Below are 17,666 nucleotides of genomic sequence, written 5' to 3' on the forward strand. Positions count from 1 at the left end.
TTTTGTACGATATTACGGATATTTTATTTCATACACGACGTTTTATGCACGCACTGTCTTACGACGCGAACGAGAAACTGTGTCTTATCACGCGCATGCGCCGCGGAAGGAGATACTTCATCACTTCCTTCATCTAATAGATGGCGCGTGTGCCGCATTTGCTTCAACATAAACTAATATTAAAAACAAGCATGAGTTAAAGTTAAATATAATCATGTAAATAAAATTAAATTTGTAAAAGTGACTAGATTATTAACGTTTTATGTCAAATACCTGGTATGTTACCAACGACATTCATACAGTCAAAGAATAAAAAGGTCTCAAACGAGATCACACAACCGACTGGTGGACCGCTAACAAAATTGAGAAGCGAATCGAATACAAAAATGACTTTGACTGTTTATGTTTGTCATAATTTAGACAATTGATCTATAACGGTCGTGTACATGTCGGGTAGGCATTCCGTGTCTGTCTGCAAATTAATACTATTTTTTTGACTTTTTATGAAAATCATTTCGGATAATAATCGTTTATGAAGGAAAGGTTCATTGTTCAGTATCTCAATCTCATCCCAATTAAAATTATGATTAAGACTTATCCTATGGTCGGTCACCACAGAATGATTAGCTGTGTTACGTCCGATGTGATTCCGGTGTTCAGAAATTCTTTTATATAATTTTCTTTTTGTCTGTCCCACATAAGAAGCGTCACAATCTGGACAATTAATTCTATAAACGACATTTTTATATTGAGATTTAGGAATAATATCTTTGTATGTTTTGATGTATTTATTTAATTTGTTGAAACTAAAATATGAAAGTTTTACATCAAGATCTTTTATAATATTAATAAACTGCTCAGATATAGAGGGTATATATGGGATGGTAAAGAAAACTTTTTTAGGCGGACAGTCCTCCACATTATGATTGTTTGGGTGATTTAATTTGTAAAATAGCGTTTTTAATCGGTGGTAGATTGTTTGGAAAATCAAATTTAGTGGGTATGAGTTATTCAATAAAACCTGTATAACGAAATTAATGTTTTTTGTGTGAAACATGGGATGTGATAGCAAAATTGTGATTATATTGTAATAAATTACCAATAATGTACGCGCACTAATTTCCGCGCTGACTCTGAATTGCTACTTAATCATATCATTAATTTATTTTAATAATAAAGAGTCTGTACTTCGATTATTTTATAAATGCAAACACATAAATTCTCTGTCTCCAAAACATTGCAACAAAATTTTATGACAGTTACAATATTTTGGATATTTATAATACAGAAAGGACTCCTCCATCGCCCATTTGTGTGAGAACGCAACCTCCTAAGGCTATAGTCATGGCGAAAGCTGCAGCATAAATTCCACAACATATGCCATCAGATTGTGTTTGAACCTTTTCAAAAATTATGCCACTTGACCTTACTGTCCGATAACGAAGATGTAATATATATTTTTTCTCTTTAGCAATTAACTTGTATATGTACAGCCGGATAGACTATAGACTATTATATACGCGAAGTTTGGTGCTATAAAAGAAAAAATTAAGAGACACGGTAGTGTCACGCGCCAAGTTCACGCGAAGTCGCAAGGCACTCCGGGTATCTATATGCGAGTCGGCCAGATGCAAATACCTTAGATTATCGAACCTCAATAACGGCTGAACCGATTGTATTTTTAATAGGTTTAATTGATAGCTTGGGTTTGAATCATATAATGAAAATGTCTTTATTTTTTTTCTACATGTATCATGAACGGAGGTAATATGATGCAAAGTCGAAATGTATAAAATTTTTATTAAGATACGTCTCCGTCGTCATCGCCCTATACGTGTATACATGTATACAACACATGCAAAGAAATATAGTGGTATCACGCTACACGCATATACACGTACACAACACATACAATATGCAAATGTATTAGTCATGTTGTACGGTTGACGCGCTCGACAGAAGATTGCGCTAGCGATGCTCTGGGATTTGACAAATAAATGAATTTGACAAGTAAATGAACAGTAAAAAAGGTTAACGGTAAAATCTCGCGCCAAATTACGCGCAACCAAATTCATGCGCATAAGAGTATCGCGGAATAATGCAACAAGGAAGAGAAGTGATAAAGTGATTAAGGTGAAGTGAAAAGAAATTATTTGGTTATAATCGATGTCATTTTGGACAAAATTAGGTTACATTATAATTATCGAGGACAAATTAATAAGAATTTATTTTTTAAATTAATGAATTTTATTTTTAATTTTAGAATATGAATTGTGGATAAATCGGGAAATGAATATAATGAATCTGATATCTCCTTTGAGGGTAACATGAATTTAGCTGATGAGGAGGCAGATGATGTACATAGCTTATTAAATGGTCTTATTAAATTTAATATACTTTCAAGGAAGAAGAAACAAAATCAAGATTTACAGAATATTCTATAAGTAGTAGTATGATTAGAAGGAATAAACAACTTACGTTGTTGGATGATAAAGAACCCCGCACTAATCATATGGAAAATCTGTCCCGGTCAAATCAATTGGTTTTTACATATGTTGTAGCTTATGACCTACTGAACAAAAGATGTATATAACCTGTTGATGGCCAGAATTTGTGATCCACCCTTGATCACAAGAGGCCAATAAATAGAAAGAGAGAGAGAGACCCTGGATTCTAACGACAGTGGTCTAATATTTATAATAGCATTGCAAAATAAACAAGAATTATTTCGGGTTTGGGTAATAACGTTGAGTCGTAGGCAAGTCGGATCAAGTTCTATCTGTTCTATTTCATGTACAATAATAGATATATATATATATATAGAGATCGTATATATATATACGAGATTTGATAAAAAAATACGCGAATTTTCGTTTTTCTCAAAAAATCTTTATTTATTTATCAATATTAATTTTGTCCCCTTCAAAGTAGTCCTCATTAGATATAATACACTTGTGCCAGCGCTTTTTCCAATCTTCGAAGCACTTCTGAAACGCAATTTTCGGTATGGCGTTTAGCTCCTTCAGCGATTCTGTTTTTATCTCTTCAATGTTGGCAAAACGTCGTCCTTTCATGGTTTTTTTTATCTCGCAGGAGGCCATGTCCGGCGAATACGGAGGCTGAGGCATCATAACGGTCTTGTTTTTGGCCAAAAATTCACGAACAAGCAGTGAAGTGTGAGCAGGTGCATTATCATGGTGAAATTGTCATGAGTTGTTTCGCCACAAATCCGGGCGTTTTTTTCGGATCGCTTCATGCAAACGGCGTAGAACTTCCAGGTAGTACTTCTTATTGACCGTACGACATAGTGGCAAGAACTCATGGTACACTATGTCGTTGAAATCGAAGAAAACAGTGAGCAGAAATTTCACATTCGATCGAACTTGACGAGCTTTTTTCGGTCTTGGCTCTTCAGGAAGCTTCCATTGGGACGATTGGGCCTTAGTTTCGACGTCATATCCGTACACCCATGTTTCATCACCAGTTATGACTCGTTTGAGCAGTTCTGGATCGTCGTTGACTTCATTCAGCAACTCCTGAACAATGTCCATTCGGCACTGCTTTTGGTCGAAATTCAACAATTTCGGAACAAATTTTGCTGCCACACGTCTCAGGCCCAAAACATCCGAAAAAATTGCTTGGCATGAGCCAAATGATATGCCAACATCATCAGCAACCTCTCTGATAGTGATTCGGCGATTATCCATAATCATCTTCTTCACTTTTTCGACATTGTCATCAGTTGTTGATGTGCTGGAGCGTCCAGGGCGTTCGTCATCTTCAACATCTTTACGGCCCTCTTGGAAACGTTTGTACTACTTGTAAACACTTGTTTTATTCATAGAAGACTCGCCAAAAGCAACATTTAACATTTCCAATACGGTGCTGCACTTTATTCCATTCTTAAAGCAAAATTTAATGCAAATTCTTTGTTCCATTTTTCCCACAAGTAAAAAATCGCCGAGCACACCAAAACACGTGAGTAGGATAGTAAGGGCGGTTCCAGCTCATTTTTCCCATGAGAAGCGCGGCCGGGGGGAAAGCGGGGCGAGAGGATGGGGGTGTCGGGGGAGCGCGTGACGTCACGAGAGAGAGCGGGTACGAATCGCCGAGATTGCCCGGGAGATGGCGCTCGGCTCGATCGGGGGTCGCGGTTCCCGACTCGCCCTACGTACCCTCCCTGCTCTCCCCTCCCGGTCCCCACGTCCCCCCATCTTTCTCTATCATTCTAGGCATATCTCCGTCCTCTTCTCTCTCACGGACTTCTCTCTCGCGCTCATGGAAAATGGGCTGGAACCGACTTTATTAGATGTCCAACGGAGTCGACGAGATCGTCCGGGAGATGACGCTCCACTCGATCGAGGTCGCGGTTTCTCCCCGGCGCGACTCGACCTTGGCGCGACTCGATCCTTAGGGGGGGGGGGCGATGGCGACCCCTCGCGCCGCTTCCAGCGTGCGATCCGCTATCGCGATTCTTTAGGGACGCGCGCCGCTTCTAGCGCGCGCTCAAGCAAGACGGCGAATCGTCAAAAAAAACCACCAGATTTAACAGGGCTCTCAACAGCCCCATCGCCAGTTTCTCCGCCCACCATAACGCGTTCAATCAGCCTCGGCACAATACGGCTTCAATTAACGACGGCATTTTAAACACTTTTGCTTTATTATAATTTTATTATAATGACACTAGTCTGTTAGATAGTCGAACACTTTCTGACGGACATTAGTATAAACGTTTTAAAATAGGAGATGCGTGAGCTATTATCGCGGGAAAGGATACGCGGCCGCGATAAAGGAAAAACGCGGTTCGTTCGTGTAGCGTGTATTTTGCGACAGTATGACGAATATATTTATTAAAACTTAAAATAAATGATTAAATTTATAGATTATATAATTAACTCGATACATTATATATAAAGTTTAAAATATATAATTAAATTTATAGGTTATATAATTGATAATAGATTCGATACATTATATAAAGCTTAAAATATAATTAAATTTATAGATTAAATAATTGACTCGATATGCTATATAATATATGATGATGCATAATATACAATAATTCAATATAATTTATAATACAAACGAGTAGATATAAAGTAATATAATATAGAATCAATCGCACATATCACTCAAATGATCGCGTCGTTTGAACCACCAATCGTGCAGTTTGCAAGCGTTCTCCAACGCGCTATTCTTCGCGTGATATCTACAGCGAAAGGCTCGCGAACCGTTTAGAGTCTCCAGACATTCGATGTCCTCGTAATCGGCGTCGATAATCTCGACGGAGACGGCTACGTCGCTATCGTCGGCGACGTTTCCTAAGATCTCGATCAACCATTTTTTCTTCTCGTGATCTTTGACGTAGATCCTCATCGTCGAATCGGGGCTAGATCCTCGGCATACGGCGTCCCGAACGAGTCTTTTCATCAACCCGTAATTCACGTGTCCGTCGTTCCACTTTAGTTGATGATGGTTAGACATCAGCCAATACGCTCGCGATGTTTCCGCTCTTGTTAGCAGATCCCAAGACATCGGTGGGCGAAAGATGTGATACATCAATTCCGCGCCATTTCTTAACATAGCTACTTCATTCGCGACGAATCTCTCGTTAACTACGAAATCTTGAAGATCGAGGAAGATCGGTGCGTCCATCGTCGTTGTTAACAGTACTCGAAGTGTTCGCCTTTAGATTGTAACGATGCATTCCCCCATCGTTACTAGACCGTACCCGGCCGCCGATCCGCCGGATTCTCTCTTCATACTTTTTCGAATATCATTGCGCTTACACGATTCTGCGCACAACGTTGGTGAGCGGATTGTACTCTACCACTCGATCGTGAATGATAAGACAGTAGGCTGTGGTATTATAGGGGATGTTCTTCTTGCAGTCGAACTCTACGCGAACGTCTACGGTGGCGCTTTTGATCGACTCGTTCTGTCGAAAACAGTCGATGACTACGAGCGGGCCGTGGATTAAAAATTTATTCAGATTTAAGAGCGCTTCGTCGTTGTTGCATCCATAGTACGTTCTTCGAAATTTCGAGTACATATCGTACAGCACTGCGACTTTGCGCTTATCGAAATCCAGATTCATTTCGTCGTAAGGATAAAAATCGGAATTAAGATACAGCTTGACATTATCAATTTGCAATCGTCGAATAGGAAAGGCTCATCGGACAGAACGTTCTTCTTTCCGGACTGTAGCGCGAAGATAACGTAGTGCGGTTTCTCGAGTTGCGTCGCCGCTTTGACAGCCCACGAGTGTTTAGTCGTGCTCTGTAGAAGCGGAAACTCGTAGAGATCCCACGAGCGAAAAGCGACGCTCAGGTATCGTCCGCTATCCAACGTGCGCAATAACCTTAATTTATTAACATCGTTTAACACTATATGAGGCATTCGCCACTGTATTTTTAACAAAACGATTTTAGGCTCTTGCGTTTCGCGCGATATGATACAATTGTTATTGTTACGCGCTCGTATCAGAATAAGTTCGTGTCGCGCGTTGATCACACGCTTGTAATCCTCGCAAAAACCTAATAGCACGTTGAGAGGTACGCAAAAGTTGAAATCGTTGATCGACGAATGAGTTACCACCGATAAGTCCCATCCGGCGTTCTTTAATATCTTGCCTTTTTTGACTGTCAGCGACACGTAATTCTTGATCGTGCTCGTTATCCCGACGTTTCTGCTTTGATCGATCTCCACACCGGCGAGCTCGTAGCGAATCTCCTCGAACATAAACGCCGCGCAATTGTTCACCAGCCTCGTCACCAACGCGACTTCCTCCTGCGCACTCGGCGACTCCTTCGACTTGAATCTACCCTCGATGTAGAGAAAACTATCGCATGGTAACGTGTACAGATCCTGCTGTATAGGAATTTGTATCTCGTCGCTATTCCCGAACGTGGTATTGGCGTAAGGATTGTACGTGTGAGTTTCGATCTTGACGATACGATCGTCGAAGATCGGCTCCTCGCCGATGCTTAGAATGTCGACATTCCGCTTTTACGGAGAACCGGCCCTCGGTACGACGAATCCCAAAGAGCGCAGGAAAGCCGCGTTGGCGACGGTTAATCTTCCTCCCTTCTTCCTTCTCTTTTTCGCGTCTAGAGGCGACGCGATGGCGACGACGGGCGCGTTTCTCGCATTCGACCCGTTCACTACGAGCATCGCGCGCCTTTCTACCGTTTTCGCCGTACGTGCAGACGAACCGTGATCTCTTCGCCACGAAAATCGATCAGTCTTCCGTTCTGATCCACGACACGCACGTTTATATCGGTAATGGTCCGTGCGATGATCGGGAGGTAAATGATCTGCGCCGGTATCTCCGACACTTTATATCCGGGTGGAACGTTAGGCGCGAACTCGTGTATAGTATGCGCGGATTTGTCGTTGTGATACGCTCCTGTCGTGACGTTGCACTCTATTCTAATGAGATTAATAGCCATAATATTTATCGGTTTATCGTACGCGTACCATTTATTCGATTGTAACACGCGAGACGAGAAACCCAGTAGCGAACCGATGTTATCGGGTTTTGTGAAATTTTCTCGATACGCGCACTTGATCTCGCTTCTCATAGTGTTATCGTTACCGCGAAGCGTTATGGAATTTTCACTCTTATCACCGTTCTCATCGTCTTCGAAATAGTCGTCGCGGTCGTCGCCGACGTTGTATATATAATCGTCATCGCTCGTTTCCGATTCCTCGTCTCTCCTCTCTCGCTCGTCGTTTGCGATGAATCGCGGCTCTTAGATACGCGCTTATAGCGCTTAACTCGTAAAATCCCACTGGAATCGCGATAACCTCGTCGTTGTCATCGAAATAAAATTTATTATTTGTGGAATTTACATTCGGTATCGTATTATAAGTCTCGAAATTGGTTAAACCTAACTCGTCATCATCGTCGTTTAAATCCAGAGGCGGAAAGTAACTCGCCGCGAGAACGCTGCTTCGTTCGGAAAAAGTGAGAGTCAGCGACATGATCGGCGAGAGCGGACGAACTGCGCTCGATCGACAAACGACGGTCGATATTATAGCCGGCGATTCCTCCAATCGACCCCCGGAGAAATCGAAAACTCAATTGTCCGCAGATATTCTAATCGCACGTTTGCTCGGAGCGACGATTGTACCGGATGTTCGCATCGCGCCCGAGATAACGCGCGAGTTCGCGCGGAGGACGAAGATTGCCGAAACCGTCGTAGTAGATCGCGTCGCCCCCTTTTTTCGCATACGCCACCCAATGAGTACCCGGGCCGGACGCGTCGTCTAAATTCACGATGCCGCTCTCATCGCAACGCGCCCGCGATGGAAGCGCATCGCGCATAAACACGCCTCTAAAGTGAGGCACGCGTGAGAGTATTGCCGCGCGATTTAACTGTTCGTTCGTCGTTACTCCGACGGATGGGAGGATCCCTAGTATCTGTTTACGCGAAGTTTTTTTTAGCGCTTCCTCTTCTTCTCGTCGCGGACGCGCCACTTCCGCGCTTGTACGGTGCAAGGTAAACACCACGACCCTCCATTGCGCGATCGTGATGTCGCAATTCCTCCAACTGTCGTCGCGCCGCTTTGCGATTCCCGCCGCTCCTCCAGCCGAAGAACCGAGAGCTCCCAATAACGGCAGCAGGGGCAAAAAGCCGCCGCGTTTCGCTATTGGAAGCGTTCTTTTCCTCGTAGCGGTCGTTCTCCTCTTGCTCTTCTTTCTCTTGGTTCTCGTCGCGCCCATTCCGAGTTTCGTTTTTGATTTCATAGCTATCCATACGGCGCTCGCGCGCTCTCTCAGCGAGCGCGCGGTCGGCGAGCTCGCCGCTTCGCGAGTACACGACGTCGTGCTCGCGGCAGGCCGCGTCCAGAGGATTGATGCCTTGATCGCCTCGCGCGAGTCGTTTTGCGAAACGGGTACCCGGCCCGCAAAATTGATATCCGGGTATGTGTAGTTCGAAGGGGAGCGCGTTTATCGTTCTGTTCAATAAGCCGGCGCCGCCAATATCACCGATTACATCGTACCGCCGCTTCGCGAATTGCATTCGCCGCAATCTTTAACGAGCGGCGCCGGGCCGTCGATGTGCGTTCGTTGCCAGGGACGATTGTAATGCTCCAGGCATCGACGGTAGCGCCGCACCTCCGGATCCACTCTTATATGTTCGGGCAGTTTCTTCCACAATCGTTCCACGAGGCGACCGAAGTGCTTTAGCAATTACTTTCGGGATAAACCGCAATTGATCGGTGGTGAAACCGAGAATATCGTCACCGACTATTAGTAGGATAAACATCTCGATTCACCACGCGCAATTCGCTACTGCGCGATCGACGGCGATCTATTCGTATATAAATAAAAAGATCTCGCCCTGCCTCGCGCGAGTGTACCGCGCACGCGCGCGGCGAGAGGAATGCGCTTCGTGCGGCAGCCGATCGCGATAAAGGTGACGAACCTCGACGGTAGGGCGCGACCGTCGGAGGAAGCGCGCAAACACGGTCGTCTATTACTGAGCGCTATTCGCTGCCTCCTTTGCGGTCCCTCTAGTTGCGGTAAAACGAACGCGCTGATAAGTTTATTGGAGAGCCTGCACGGCGTACGCTTCGAGAACGTTTACGTTTACTCGAGTTCGTTGCAGCAGCCTAAATATCAGTATTTAGAGAATTTATTGACACCGATGGAAGATATAGGTTATTTCACATTTTCCGATAACTCTGACGTTATTTCGCCTAGCAAAGCGCTCCCGAATTCGATATTCGTGTTCGACGATGTAGCGTGCGACAAACAGGATACTATCAGAGAGTACTTTGCTATGGGTCGACACTCGAACGTCGATTGCTTTTATCTGTGCCAAACGTACGCTAAAATACCAAAGCACTTGATTCGAGATAACGCGAATCTGTTGATTCTTTTTAAACTGGATGGTACTAATTTGCGTTACGCATACAACGATCACGTGAACACGGATATGTCGTACGAGAATTTTCACGCGCTATTTCACGCGTGTTGGCGATACAGATATGATTTCCTATCGACAAAGATAGCGCGCTTCGCGCCGGCAGATACAGACGAGGGTTTAACGACTTCGCCGTACCGTAGAGCGATCAGTCGTCGCGAATACGTCGAACGCGTCGATCGCTCTCCCTCTCGCGAGCGAGAAGAATCGATCCGTTAATCGCGATGGCCGCGACAGATATCGGCGAACGAGAGAAGGCGGCGAAAGAGATCGTTAAGACGCGCGCATTGATTAGTAAAAAACACAGAGCGTTAAAGACCGGCAAAATGGAGAACGAGATCGCGATGGAGAGCCGTTTCAAACCGATCGTCGAACCGCTGCGGCGCATCGCCGAACGCGCCGAGCGAGAGGAGATCGAGCGAGACGAAATTAAACGCGAGACGATAAAGCGAGACGCGATTGACGCCTCGCCCGTAACGACGAGCGTCGAGGAAAAATGAAAGGAGGAAGCGCTGACTCCCGCTTGGAAAAAACCTAAAGTGAAACGAATACGAGCGCGACGACGATTGAACGCCGTTTCTACTCCGTTAAATGAGTATCCTATCGAGAGAGATCTATTCGCGCGGGACGAAACTGAAGAGGAAGCGTTCGAACCCGAGAATCTCGAGTCGCCCTCGACGTTTGAAATGCCCGTTAGGCGAACTTCGCGAACTTCTCAAGATCGCAAAATGTCACACGGTCGGCTAGGACCGTTGGGACGAAAGTACATGGGGGCTCTTCTCGGCGGAGAAGCGCCGAATGAGATCGATCACGTTTACGGGGTGTACATCGGCGCGAAAGGCGCGATGCGTGGCAATAGGCGATTCGATGTAGACGCGGATGACTCCATACTCATAGATGAAATTAAATACATCGGTACCCCCAGTTTGTACAAATTGATCTTTATGAAAAATCCTGATAGTCTCACGTACACGGAAAAGGATAAATTAACGTACAAGAGTATATTGTTAACAACGAACGCTCATAAACGCTACCATGATGCTAGAAAATCTGTTTTAGGAAATAAGGGATACAAATACAAGTTCGTTATCGCTTCGCTTATAAACGGCAGCGGCGCGAAAAAGATGGGCGCGAGTCGCGTACCGTCGACCATGCGAGTCACGGACGATAGAATCGATTACGTTCATTGGGACGATCTGAACAAATTAGTGGATCGTCTGCGATTGCTGGACGCTTCGCGTCGAGCCGGCAACAACGCTCACGAAAACGAGATTCTATCGATGATCGAGGAGCTTCGGCGAAACGGGAGCAATCGTATAAATCGAACCGTCGCATCGACGATCGTCGCAGTCGTACGCGGAATTCGCGATGTCCGTGAGCAAATTCGGTACATCTCTAAAAAACCGCGGTTACGACGCGAGAACCGGAAGACTACGGCTATCGAGTCTCTGCGAAATTACGTGCGCGATAACGCGCTATGTCTAAGCTCTTCCGTCGAGTACGACGCGAGAGAGCGCAAGATAAAACGCCTGGCTAAGCCGGAGGAAGACGCCGACGCGACGAGCAAAAGCTACATTGAAAGAATCACGTCGCAATTGAGAAAAGAGCCTTTCCCTGCGGACGAGGCAGGGAAAGGCGTTATTCTACTGTTCACGAGACTCGCCCAGCTCGATAACGCTCTGGGTAAACGAATAGACGCCGCGGAGAGTTTTGTTTCCAAGATCAAAGCGCGCGACAATGTTCTGAGTAAACGGATAGACGCCGTGGAAAATTCCGTTTCTAGAACAGAATCGAACGCTAACGCTCTAGGTAAACGGATCGATGCTTTGGATAAACGGATCAACACTTTAAGCGAACGGATCGATGCCGCAAAAAATACGATATCGCTCAACGCGGTGGAGTCTTCGACGAAAAGCGTAAGCGACCGTAAAATACTGTTCAATCAGGGTAAAATAATACAGGAACTAACCCAAAAATCACGCGTCGCGGCGAATTCCGCGGCGAAAATACGAGAATTGGAAAATTCAACATTGCGATTGAAGAGAGACGCGGACGAGCTATCGGGGAGAGTGAAGGAACTGGCGAAGATTCGCGAGAGCGGCGATGACGCTCGGAGCGGCGAGCCGCTCGAGAGAGAGATCCCGCCCAACGTCATCCTCGAGAGAAAGAGAAGAGAATTATGAGTGCCGGAAAACGAAGACTAGTTGAGGAATTGCACGCGCCCGCAAGAAGAAACTTTCCGCGTCGTCGCGTCGCGGTACGCGGGTACGATGACCTGTGGCAGGCGGATGTGGTCGAGATGCGTCCTTACGCGAGACTCAACAAAGGCCACAACTACATACTCACCGTTATCGACGCGTTAAGCAAATACGCGTGGGCTATACCGCTTAAGAGCAAGAGCGCGAACGAGGTTACCCGAGCGTTTCCAAGATAGTGTGAGACTCTAAGCGGTGTCCGAAAAATCTGCAGACCGACAAAGGAAAGGAATTCTACAACGCCGAGGTGCGAAAATTCGCGGAAAAGCGCGAAGTGAATCATTACTCGACGTACTCAGTAATGAAGGCGTCGATCGTTGAACGATTCAATCGCACGCTCAAAAATTTTATGTGGAAGTACTTCACGCTGAGCGGAACGTACGAGTGGACCGACGAATCATCTCGACTCGTCGAGGAGTACAATATGCGAAAACATCACACTATAGGTATGAGACCCGCCGACGTGACTCCAGCGATCGCCGATAAACTTTTAAATACGGTACAGCAATAGAAAAATCGTGGCTCCGGCGAAATTCAAAGTAGCCGATCCGGTACGCGTTAGCAAGTTTAAGACGATCTTCGAAAAAGGCTTCACACCTAACTGGACCACTGAGATTTTTCGAATAACCAAGATACAACGGACTAATCCTGTAACGTATCTGCTGAAGGATTCGCGCATGAGTTGCTGCACATCGACGATCCCGACGTGTATCTCGTGGAAAAGATGCTGCGTCGAAGGGGCAACGAGGTTTATGTGAAATGGCTGGGAATGGACGAGTCGCACAATTCTTGGATAAATAAAACGGCTGTATTATAATAAAAATGTAAAATTATTTGTTAGAAAAATAAAAATTATCACGAATTTTTCGCGTTCCATATGGGTTCTCTCTCGCGCTCCATACAGATTCTTTCTCGCGCCGCTACGCGGCCGCCACGTCCTGCGTTTTCTCTTTTGCGCTTTATACGGACTCTTTCTCACGCTCTATATGAATTCTTCATCGCGCTGCTACGCGAACGTCATATCTCGCGTTAACCTTTTTTCGCGTTGCTTTATATAAAATGCTTTCGAGAGCATAATAAAGAGATCATGGTAATTTCCAGGCTGTCCTATTTCTAATAAATCTTGATGCAGATTTGGCAAGCTATTCTAGCCCGAGATTTGCAAATAAATCTTTAGCGAGAATGGAAAGTTATAAGCTAGAACAACTTTCTAATCTCGCTAAGATTTATTTGCTATTTTACAAATCTTTGGCTAAAATAGCTTGCTAATACTGGCTCAAGATTTGTTAGAAATAGGACTGACTGGAAGTTTCCACGATTTTTTATAATGTAAAAATACTCGAAAAAATTCGCGCGTCTCTTCGCGAGTATTTCATACCTTCGTATCCCGTTTTTGTTATTTTTATCTCTCGGAATATTTTATTAAAGTAAATATTGCTTATAAAATATGCTATATTGTTTATAAAATATACTATATTATTTATAAAATAATCTTTATTATTTATAAAATAAACTGTGTTTATGCTAACAATGAACTGTTATATTTATACTAACAATAAATTACCAAAGTTTGAACGTTTTAAGAAGCGTTTCCGAGAGCGTTGTAAATAGAATGGCGAACGCGCGTCTCGCGAAATTACAATATTTTCGCGTTAATTCGTAGTCGCGTATTCAGTTCGATGTATCCGCGCAGCCATGGGGATTGCGCGAATTGTAATATTCTGTGTATCCTCGTAACGTGTAATCCGTGTTGAACGCATTGCTGTAAATTGCGATAATACGTCACGTAACGGCTCTTATCGTACAGCGTGGCGAGAAGTTTCTCGTCTCGTTTTCCGGGCGGCTTATCGCGCGTCGGGCAGAACGGCAAGTCCGCGTGAGAATCGTGAAGGTCGAACGGATACGCAAGGTCGACCTCTAGAATGTAACCGATAGGCGAGTTCGATGTAACGGACATTGAGTCGATGCTCGCGACGTCATTGACCCATCGAAAATCTTCGTAAGGCAACGATTGACACATCGCCTATCCGTATAAATTATTTATATCGAAATACATGAGATAAGACGACGGTTCCGAGGAATCGTACGACTGTAAATAATTGTTATTAGCGCGCGCGTATCTATTGGAACATTGACTTAGCCCGCCGCGTATCCCGCTTTCCACGAACATCACCATATCGATATCGGTTAACAACTTGAATCGAATACCCGTATGCTTTAACATAGCGTCCCACGTATATCCATGTAACGTGTAATAGTACGCGGGATCTAAATTATAACTTCTCATACACGCGTCGCAAAAATTTTCGAAGACATCGGCCAATAAAAGAACGTCGGTTTTTAAATACAAATCGCTCTAGTCGCCCAACGTCTCGACGCGAAACCGCTCCCAGACTCTTATCGCGCGCGCGTAATCGCTCTCGGATATCGCGTCATCGGTTAGCGAACTGTGGAAAGCCTCGCGCGGCGGTAGACGAGTCTCCAGCAATTTATCGACGTCGTCGACGTACTCATACGGAAACACGCCTTTTCGCGCGAGAAGCTCGAAATCAGCGTCGTCGAGATCGGAAAATTCCGAACGCGCAATCCTCAGCTCGCTCTTGTCGAGATACGACGCCAATTTTTCGAGACTCGCGCTTAGAAACTTGAAAGAATTCACGAAGTGCAATTTCAGGCGTCTCCCAAACCATCCCTCGTTAGACGCATCCTCGATGTTCTTCGTGAAAGAGATGTACGTTTCCTTCGTCAGCGGCAACAGTTCAACGCTGCCGGAAAAGGCGTTAGCCACATCTTTAATGATGAAATCGCGTCGTAGCCCGATAAATTGTGAAAGAATACGGGAATTACGTAAATCTCCTTAAAATTTAAATTACAATTAGAGTGCGCCGGACCTCTATACCGTCCGGTTAGATGACAGTGATCGCGCACGCGAGCGTCTTCCGGTTCGAACGGTCCCTCGCATACGCGACAGTGCGTCGCGCTCATGAATCTCTCATTCGTCCAGTGTAAGATCTGTCATAGGCGCATCGGTCGAGAATAGTCTTTGCGCGAAGCACTAGATCGTACAGTTCTTTAACGAACCACGATACACAATCCTCGCCGCGATAAGCTTTGTAAGTCGAGCTAGCATCGTCGAACGCGCATCGTGCGTAATATCCAGCGCTATAGACTTTGTGATGCTGAACGATAGACGTGTTCGACGTTCTCTTCTCCTCTTTCTTCTCCAGCACGCATTCGAGATCGGCGTACGAACGGAAGTCTCTCCTTTCTACAGTAGTTGCGAAACTCTAACCATTTGTCGTCTTTAGTAGGAAGGACTATAGCGCACTCGTTCATCCTTCCACAGTCCGCGACGATACGGCAGCTACCTTTCCTGTTCTTCTTATCCCGAACGGTATACACGTTAATGGATATGTCGTTAATACGCTCGAATCTAGTAATTCCGTTTAAACTCATAGGAAACTCGACACTTTCCAGATTCAACACCGTCGAGTAGTGAGGATACCGCGAGCTTCTCTCCGTGTGTTTCTCGACCGGATATAAAGCGGCGACTACCGCCCACGCGAAACACGCGTTATCCGTAGATCGCACGTTGACCACCGCTTTCTTCAACACGATCTCTCGCGGTATCCCGATGCGACATTCGGCGCGCATAGGATTGTATCTGTTCACGTTCGCCGTTAAATTTAGTATTCGCGATAACGCCCATCCACTATCACGCTCTTGAAACTCCTCCAGCGAAGCTAGAGTAGCGTCGACCACGCGCTTCCCGTACCACTCTCGCAAATCGCAAAGAGGTAGAAGCGGATAATTCTTCGTGGCGATAGTCTTAACATCAATCTTGTCGCCCGAGACGAACTCGCCGATAAACACAGTATTGACCTTGACACTGTTATATCCATCCATAACATCGCGTATTCGATCGAGCACGGTATCTCTAGCGTTCTCGAGAAATCGCAAAGTTTCGATATAATCGAAATTGATAACCGCGCCGGTTAAAACGCGTCTAGAGAAAGCTGTCTCGATCTCGAACCACGAGAATTCCTCGCGCCTCTCTACGCCGCCTCCCACGCGTTCGAAACGTCGACGCAGGTCGTCTCTCGCGCCCGTCAATCGAACGGTTCGAGCGATCAGAGAATTGATCGCTCCAGTGAATCTCCCCCGGCGCTCGCTTCAACAACCCTCCCGCAGAAACTCGAGACGCTCATCGCACCGTCTCGCCCACGCGCGATACGCGTCCACCATCGCGACGTCCCGCGCGCTATTGAGAAGATCGCGCTCCTCCATCGTTTCTCGATTCATCACTCGTCGTTCAACGAACGCCGAGATCTTTTACTAATAAACCACGTCTCTTCCTCGTCGTAACCATCGATGTAGAACAAAGCACTCGTCGATGAGATCGCAAGCGGGCACTATCTCGCTGTACATCGATTTTTTCACGTGCGTCGATACGCTTCCCACGAAACTCGATTTATGCGCGCAATCCACGCAATATCTCTCGTCCTCCTCGAAATAATTCCAATGCACGACGTGATTCATTTCCCACGAAAATCTCGGAACTCCGTATCGCCGTTTCCAATTGCGATAAAGCAGGTAGCCGTCGGCTCCGACATTCGAGAAAGGCTCGTCGAATCGCGCCTCGCTCGCCTCTCGCACGAACTCTTCCGCGAAACCGATCTTTTCTCTACAGTACAGACAGTCCTCTATATAACATTCGCGTAGTTCCTTCTTCAAACAATTCGGTATTTCCAAATTCTGTATATCCTCGATACTTCTAATTTAAATATTCACCACTCTTCCGGCTAATCTCGTTAAAGCGCTCGGTACGCGTTTCATCGCGCCGCGAATATTCTCGAATGTACTAATACCTCGAGATAGCCGCGGCATCCTTTTATAACGAAGAAAAATAGCGAAGACGCGCCCCGATTAACCGAGCCGGATACTCGCTTTCGAACGCGTCTCGTCATCGGACGCGCGTCGTCGCTGGGAAACGAAAAAAAAACTCGCCCCGAAACGCGATAAGCGCGCTCGTATCGCCGCTAACCGTTCTTCTCTCCGTTCGACCGCCCTCCGACGATCCTCCGTCTCCTTCGACGCCGGATACCCGGCGTCCGCTCGTGGATCGAGCGCTAGAAGCGACGCGCGTCCCTAAAGAATCGCGATAGCGGATCGCGCGCTAGAAGCGGCGCGAGGGGTCGCCGTCGCCCTCCCCCCCCCCTAAGGAACGAGTCGCGCCAAGGTCGAGTCGCGTCGGGGAGAAACCGCGACCTCGATCGAGTCGAGCGTCATCTCCCGGGCGATCTCGTCAACTCCGTTGGACATCTAGTAAGTTCCAGCCCATTTTCCATGAGCGCGAGAGAGAAATCCGTGAGAGAGAAGAGGACGGAGATATGCCTAGAATAAGATAGAAATATGATCGAGGGGGGACATGGGGACCGGGAGGTGGGGAAAGCAGGGGGGGTACGTAGGGCGAGTC

General features: G+C 46.0%; 1 pseudogene; it reads right to left on the reverse strand.

Annotated features, from left to right (window-relative positions):
- Positions 1-3,206: 3,206 nt before the first annotated feature.
- LOC115238858 lies at positions 3,207-3,872 on the reverse strand (annotated as a pseudogene).
- Positions 3,873-17,666: the final 13,794 nt, after the last annotated feature.

Source organism: Formica exsecta, unplaced genomic scaffold (assembly GCF_003651465.1).
Source record: "Formica exsecta isolate Colony F162 unplaced genomic scaffold, ASM365146v1 scaffold360, whole genome shotgun sequence".
NCBI lineage: Eukaryota > Metazoa > Arthropoda > Insecta > Hymenoptera > Formicidae > Formica > Formica exsecta.